This window comes from Chenopodium album, chromosome 19, assembly GCF_948465745.1.
Source record: "Chenopodium album chromosome 19, dcCheAlbu1.1, whole genome shotgun sequence".
NCBI lineage: Eukaryota > Viridiplantae > Streptophyta > Magnoliopsida > Caryophyllales > Amaranthaceae > Chenopodium > Chenopodium album.
In genome coordinates, this window is record NC_137852.1 from 14670312 (window position 1) to 14678863 (window position 8552).

The window sequence follows — 8552 nt, forward strand, 5'->3', positions numbered from 1 at the left end:
TGAGAAAAAGGTATCATCTTAAGTAAAAAAAGAAACTCCAGCAAAATGATTGAAGGTGAAACTAAAAAAAGGAGAAGTAGGGAAGTACTAGATATTTAAACCCTCTCTTTCTTGCAATGTTAGCCTACACATCACTACACTACACTACTACGAGTTTAGGCACCATTGTCTTTAATGGAGGTAACTTTAGTGTTAAATTTCACTAGGATCAAAATAAATTCATAAAGGTTTAACTTTTTTTTTTTTTTTTTTTTTTGACATTGGAAAAACAAATAGCTTAGTACATAAACGAAGAAGGACTAGTAACATAAGAAACTAAAAAGGTTGCTGCATCCTTAGCTAATCTATGGGCTACTTCCACCTTTGCTCTGCTTTCCTTGCGGATAACGCACCAGGTAAAACTCTTACCCTTTTCCTTGATCTCAGAGATAGTCCACTCAACTGTTTATCTCTGGCCTTCCCCTTCTGCAAAAGAGTAACCAAGTTAACAACATCCGTTATAAATACCATACTATGTAACCCTTCCTGGAGGCACCATTTTATAGCATTTAGGCAAGCTATAGCTTCCGCTTGAAGAGCAGAGCTTGCCATACCAAAACTGCAGCCATAATGCCCTGTTAATACTCCATTGTCCGCTAGTGCCCAACCTGTACCCATCCTCTTTGTTTGCTTATTCCAAGCACCATCGATCTATTTGTATCGAGAAGTTGGAGTAGCCTTGAACTATCTTACCTAAACTTGCAACTGTGAACCCTGGAGGATGCATACGGTCTAGATCTTGAGGATACATTTCTTCTAGCCCACTTGTTTCCTGATTCACAAAAGTCCGATGTTCTTCCATACGCTTGTCAATTTTCTCCAGAATCTCCTCTGCAGGCACCATGTTTCCTCTAAATATGAACTCATTTCTTGCACTAGTGGAAAAAAGGCCATCCGTAACGGGCAAAAAGGGCCCATCCGTAACGGGCAGCGTCCGTTACGTATGCGGCCGTTACGGATGGCCATTATTATTCGTAACGAGCACCGTCCGTTACGAATAACTACTTATTCGTAACGGGCGTTTAAAGTGCCCGTTACGAATAATGGGTTATTCCCAACGGGCATTTCAGGTGCCCGTTAAGATTAACCCGTTATTCGTAACGGGCTTTCAGGTGCCCGTTACGATTAACCCGTTATTCGTAACGGGCAAATCCCGTTACGAATAACGGGTTATTCGTAACGGTCATTATATCTGCCCGTTACGTTTGATGCAATTTTAAAAAAATCCAGCACGTGCTAGCACATGCTTGATCATTTTATCAAATAATGAGATAATTTCTTTTTTTTTTTTACACAAGTATAATACACAGATTATTTATATATTACACAAGTATAAAACACAAATAATTTTTTTATTACACAAGTATAATACACATTTAATATACTATAAGCAAAAATATATTCATTATCACTGCAAAATACATCAACTTGCTCATATAATAAGACTAAGACTAATAAAAGAGCAAAAACAAATCATAATTATTATAAAAACAAGTTTTATCCCGACATTTGTGGTCTGAGACGTTGAGTCTTAAGGCAACTTCTGAGACTGCTTTCTCTTTTCGTTTCTCCGGCGAGGTTGAGGCTGCTCTAGAGGTGGACTTAGATAGAGTGCCAACGCAGTCGGTGGAATATAATGAGGGCTGAGCAGATAGACATCATGGTGAGATAACAATGAATTTAACAGCATACAATTGACCGACACTATAATATAATATTCCATGAGATAAAATCAATCTCTTCAAATGCTGATCAAAGGAGAAGCCATTTTCTCCACCAATATTTACCAACTTACACTATAGCAGAATGCCTACATTTACCAAAGGGATACCAATGCTCAACTGACATGGATCAAACTAACAATGCCACAGTTCCTACATTTCAATCATAAGTAAAAATAAGCTAACTACATCCTGCATATGGATGAGCATCATAAACTGAACAAACCCTGCAGTAATTACTGAAAACCTTGGCCACTCACGGCAATACCATACCCACACAATGTATCAACCTTGCAAATGTAAAAAAATTCTCTCTCTCTAAAAGTTGAGAGCTTATCTCACTAAGTTGTGAGTTTCTCGGTCAAAGCATTTTCTTGCATGCATTTTCATTGGGTGCTCTTCTTTCCCCCTATCAGTGGAGTTTGCTTGCATTCAATTACAAAGGCATAAACCTTTCCATATCCTTCCTTCGATTTTGTAGATGATTAAAGCCTGATTGGTGATTTCTTCCATAAACTCACCCAATCAGTGAAGCAAAATTTTTCTGCTACTAGCTTAGAGCCCCGAACTCAGGCTAATTAATTTTCTCTCGGGCGTGCTATATAGTTATTACAGATGTCGGACATGTATGGGAGAGGGGGAGCTGAAGAGTTGTGTTTTTGGCTATAAATGCTCTGGTTAATTGGTTGTTTCAGCATATTCAATCAATCAAATTTCTTCTCTGAGTATTTCTTCCTATGATTTATTCCTTTTTCTTGTTTTCTTCTTCTTGTTAAACTCTGCTAATGGAGAATAACAATCAAGACTCAGTGTTTAGAATGGGGGATTTAATTCCTTCGTCCAACAACTCACAGTCTCACGATCGAATTAATTACTATTGGTGTGTTATTGGTAGCTTCATTGGTCATAATCCACCATCCGTGGAATATGTTCAACACATGGTTAATTCGAGGTGGGTGAGACGTGGTGATATCAGGGTGCATAAAATAGGAGTGTATTTTCTGTTCGAGTGTAGGGAGCCCTTGGATCGACAGGGTCTCATAAAGGAGCACACAGCCAATTTTGACGGAAGAATGATCGTCTTCCGCCGATACCAACCTCTTGATGTCCCGCAGCAAATTGAATTCTCGATGGCTCAAGTTTGGGTAAGAGTTTACGGCTTACCTTTTCCTTTTCTAACATCTCACTAGGCTCGTCGTATTTTTGAGCGTATAGGTCATATTGATATGCTTGACCAAGTTAGTGATCGGGCTCCGCGATTTTCTGAGTTACGGGCAAGATTAATTATTGATCTCTCACAGCCATTAATACCGGGGTGTTTCATCCCTGTTTCGGAAGAGAAAGTGGAATGGGTGTACTTTAGATACGAAGGTATATTTAAGTTTTGTAAGCAATGTGGGCTGGTTGGTCATTCAACGAGGAGGTGTAATCTGACTTCTCAGGTGGCACGACGACGGCTGAGGCAGCGGATGGCTGCTAGGGAGCAAAGTGGGCTTCGCATTTTGTATGGGCCTATGGATCAGCCTTATTACACCAATATGATCCGTAGGTTGCCGGATAGATACATTTTCCAAAACACGGCTGTCAATCTGAGGAGATTGGAGGAGCCGGAAGATTTATATGCTGAAATGCGGCGTCAAAGAGATAATGATTTCACAGGGTCGAAATTCGATCAATCGTCGCCATCAAACGACACGGAGGTCTATTATTCAGGGAATAGTGACCCGGAGGAGGAATCTCACGACCAAGGAGAAGTAGACTTTGCTCCTAACTTATCTCCTTCTCCGGGGAGACACTATGGTTTACAGGGGGATCCTTACGCTCGGTTTTACCCACAGCAGCAGCAGGGGCGGAGCAGGGGCCCTAGTGATGATGGCGAACCCGCCATGACTTGTCTAGGGGGCTGGTTACAAATCACCACAAGAAGCCCACCTCGTTGGAGTCCAACGAATAATCAGCATGGGACTTCATTTCCACCACCGCCACCACAACAACGTTTTGCTAACTCCACCTACGAGGTGGGGGAATCATCGGGTGCGGCAAATCAACAGGGGCAGCACCAACCTAGGTCTATGTTCCAAACTTTGGGAATTTCGGAATGGACGGCTGAACCATTCAATCAGTTAAGTGCGAGGGCACCAACGGGGCTACTCCAAGACGTGCCGAATGCTGAGCTTTTTTCTCCATCTCCGTCGAATGTTCCAGCTCCCTCGCATCTTCTCTTGGAGCCGTTTCCGCAACCAAGGTTAACTAGAATTAATTCTCCTAATTCTAATATTTTACCATATGCAAGAAACATTATTGAAGCAGGCCGAAGGCTTGTTCACTCCCTCACAAGCAGCAGGAACACGTCAAGAGTGTACCCGGAGCCACTGCCAGATAGAGCTCCTTTCTTTGAGCCCGGTTTTCCCCACATGCCGGCAATGGAATTCGACCCTCCTAATTCCCCAGCTTCGCAAAATGGTGACCTCAATGATCCGCAAATGCTAAGCTCAACTGATTGTCCGGGGGCTTGGCCGAGAAAGCGAGCTAGGGAGGAAATTCAATATATGTCTCGCTCTTGTGATGATGGGTCCATTAGAGAGAGCTCCTTCGACTTGGAATGGGTGGCAAAGAAAAGACGTCGAACTCTTGAAAGATGGTCGGAAAAGGGTGGTTTTAGTTTATGGCAAAGGGACAAAGATATGGGTTTCGAATTCAAGTCAAAGGCTATTTCGGATGTTGATATGGCAAGGCAATGGGGTGTGAAAGTAAGGTCTTCTCGGATCAAGAAAGATAATGGCAAGAGGAAAATGCAAACTTCTTCTTCCTCTTCATATTCTAGTCCATCTAAGAAATCAAGGAGTGAAGAAGTAACCTCAAAGGAATCTTGTGGAAATGATGATATGGAAATTGAAGTACAACAAGCAATCATGAGTTCTATGGATGAATGTTTTGGTGAGGCGGCTGCGCCGAATCAGCCCCCGAGGGATATATGAAAATCCTCTCATGGAATTGTAGGGGTCTAAATGACACACAAGCCCCTACACATCCATATCTAGTGTGGCTATTATCTACTAAACTTCCTACTTTCTTATTTTTAGCGGAAACTAAGATGTCCTTTAGTGATGTTAAGCTTGTAGTGGATCCGTTTACTCCAATTTTTTCTTATGGAGTAGACTCGGAAGGTACTAAGGGGGGGCTTGCGGTTTTTAGTTGGTATCATGGGGATTGTAGTTGCATAGCCTTATCTCCCAACTTCATCTTTTGTAACCTCAAAGAAGTTAATGGAAGTAATAGAAATGTTTTATTTTTGTACGGAGAGCCTAAGATTGAAGAAAGATCAAGAATATGGGGGGAACTTTCTACTTTGCTTTCCTTAACCCCTAATTGCCTAATAATTGGGGATTTCAACCAAATTGACTCTCTACAAGACAAATTGGGTGGGTCTACTATAATTAGGGGTCTTAATGATTTTGTGGATTGGCGCTTGGAAAATGATATCATGGATGTTCCATTCTCGGGTCCTCGTTTTACTTGGACGAACAAAAGATTGAATTATGGTCTCATTATGGAAAGATTGGATAAGGCTTTATGTACTTCTCAATGGTTTGATGATTTTCCAGAAGGGAGAGTTCACCATGAACCTATTATAGTCTCGGACCATGCGGCAATTGTGTATGACTCAAACCCAACATTCCTAAGATCAAATCGACCTTATCAAATAGAACGATGGTGCTTGAAATTCTCAGATATACACTTGATGACTACTGATATTTGGGCAAGCAGTGTGAGTGGATCAAGCATGTACACCCTTGCTAGATATCTTCATATTTTTCGTGCAAAGGCTCAGAATTGGTGTCTCGACAATAGAACCTTTTGGGGAATTAATTGGAGACAAATCACAAATAGCTTATCAAGACAAGGGTCGGCAGTGGCTACATTGAGTGATGGGGTAGACTTTGTGGCGGGAATTAACAACTTAATTCCAAACTGTGCCATTGACTTTCACTATTGGCAACAACGCTTGAAAGACTCATGGATTAGGGAAGGGGATATGCCATCATCAATGATGTACAAAAGAGTTAAGCAAAAGCAAAAGCGAAGGGAAATTGTCTCCCTCCGAAATGATGAGGACCAGTGGGTTACAGGGCAAGATCAGGTGGCTTTGGTGATCCAAGAATCACTAAAACAGGTGTTTATGCCGAGCCTAACAATGCAGGATCAGACGGACAACAATAGGTCAGTTGATATTGATCTATTGTTCAGGGAAATGGTTTTTCCGCAGTTAGATGACGAAGAGGCAACAACCTTGGTGAAACCTTTTAACCCCCCAGAAATCAGGAATGCTATGTTCTCTATTCACCATCTGAAATCCCCAGGGCCAGATGGAATTATCGCGGAATTTTTTCATGTTCACTGGAAATTAGTAGGAACCTCTGTGATCGAGGCGGTGCAACATTTCTTTAAAACTGGTTTCCTTCTGAAAGAATTTAATGCTTCGCTCTTGATCTTGATTCCAAAGGTAGACTGCCCAGAGATTGCAGCGCATTTCAGGCATATTAGTTTGTGCAATACGATTTACAAATGCATAACTAAGTGCATGGTCAATCGTATGAAAAAATCTCTTCCGAAGCTAATCACAGATTTTCAGCTTGCTTTTGAAATGGTATATGGAGGACAATATTCTTCTAAGTCATGAATTGACACATGTCATCAATAGCAATCAGATTAAATGTCCTCTGGCGGCCCTTAAAATAGATATGTCGAAGGCTTATGATCGGGTGAGTTGGATTTTTATTGTTAAAACTCTAAAAGCTTATGGCTTCCCGGCTCAATGGGTTAAATGGGTTGAGCAGTGCATTACTACTGTATCCTACAAGTCCATGATTAATGGAAGGGTTACGGACTCTTTCACTCCAGAATGTGGCCCGAGACAGGGTGATCCTCTCTCTCCTTATCTTTTTCTATTCTGTATGGATGTGCTCTCCAGGATGCTCTTACTAGCAGAAGATATCAAACTGATTCAAGGCATTAAGGTTACAAGAAGGTCCCCCTCGATTTCTCACTTGTTTTTTGCAGATGATGCTATGATTTTTTTTCAAGGCTAGTACAGCTATGATTTTTTTCAAGGCTACTACAGAGCAAAAAGTAAGAATGCATAACACTTGCTTAACTTCACCTGATATCAAACTTCACCTGATATCAAACTTCACTTAATATCATAGAATTGTCATAAAATAACAAAATAAAAGTCACAATCAGATATATACAGTCAATACATATAAGAAATTTATGAATAAATTGGAAATAATGTCAAATGTAAAGATCTTCAATTTAATCAAGCAAAAGGGGTACCGCACACATAAGGAGAAAAGTACCATTTTTATTTCTAAGCATTTAAATCACTATACAAATAAGAAAAAAAAAAGTTAAACTCAAAATCTAGAATTACAGATAAATAGAGCTCCTACATTTGATTACTTTTTAAAATTGAATTAATGTATGAAATAAAAATCCTAATCAAATAACCCCATAAAAATTATACACAACCAAAAATGAATTAATCTTTGACACATCCCACCAAAAAAAAAAAAAAAAACACATAATGTCGATTCAATTAATTTATACAACAAAATATCCAGCAAAATTAACTCAAACCCATCAATCATCCAAATCAAGTCACACAAATTAGATCAAACAAACCCGGCGAGATTAGGGAGAAGCAGCGAAGGAGGGCGGCGGAAGGCGGTGGAAGGGCGGATGGAAGGAGATCCGGCGCAACTTCCGTCAATAAACCCTTGAATTTCCAGTTCATATGAAAATTTATCGAAAAAATTGCACTTTATACATGAAAACTACACTATTCATATAAAAATTGACCACTAACAACATCAAATTCAAGGAAAATCTTCGCTTACTATCACATTTTGTAAATAATTAAACATCAAGCAAAATATGGAGAATCTAATAAATAAATCGCATAATATTTTCCAAAATTCATACTGAAATTATACCTTGACGCAATTCTTACGATCACTTTGCGGCCTCTTAAATTGCTTCACCCGCTTCTCCACTGTCTTCGTGTCGAGTTTAGGAACCGCCATTGATGATTTCTACAAAAATATATAAAACAAATTCGAATTAATTACAAAATTCAGAAGAAATTTTTTCAAAATTAATTCTTAGGAAATGAAGTGAATTGATGAAAATGATGAAGAAAGAGAGAATGAGACTTCAATGAAGAAAAACTGTTAGAAATTAAGCCAGTGGACGGTGGTATACTGTATCAAACAACATTTAACCATTTTTTCCCTCTTGTCGTTCCATCTCGCTGTTTTTCTACAACGGAAGGGGAAAGATTGATGGAGGAGAGGAGAGAGGGCCTGAGTTTGAAATGAAAGAAAGAGTTGAATGACGGGGAGGAGAGAGAAGGAGTGAGGGACTGAAAAGAGAGAAAGAGGTGAATGACGGCTATTAGGTTAAACCCTAATAAGCCAAGTATTGGGCTCCTCTCATTAGTTGGGCCAAGTTTAGGCATTTGTATCGGACACAATACGCCTGTTACGTGTAATATAGTATTCGTAACGGGCAAAATAGTGTCCGTTACGAATACTTATTTATTTGTAACGGGCAATAATTTGTCCGTTACAAATACATAAGTATTCGTAATGGACACTATTTTGCCCGTTACGAGTATCTTAATTGTAACGGGCAAAGCTTTGCCCGTTACAAATAGCCTGTTACGAATGAGATTTTTTTCCACTAGTGTTGCTAGCCAAATTTCCCATAAGGTGGCTAAGAAAATTGGAA

The 8552-nt window shown here is 39.9% G+C and overlaps 1 long non-coding RNA gene across 2 annotated transcripts; it reads right to left on the reverse strand.

The window, feature by feature from the left end:
- Nucleotides 1-1452: 1452 nt before the first annotated feature.
- LOC145596194 (uncharacterized) lies at nt 1453-8175 on the reverse strand. 2 transcript variants are annotated; one of them, XR_014103080.1, is made up of 3 exons: nt 8025-8175; nt 7757-7855; nt 1453-1682 (listed from the first exon to the last, which is right to left on the reverse strand). It is a non-coding gene; the product is annotated as an uncharacterized LOC145596194 (long non-coding RNA). The 2 variants fall into 2 exon arrangements; XR_014103079.1 differs by having other exon boundaries at nt 7976-8175.
- Between the last annotated feature and the right edge of the window lie 377 nt (nt 8176-8552).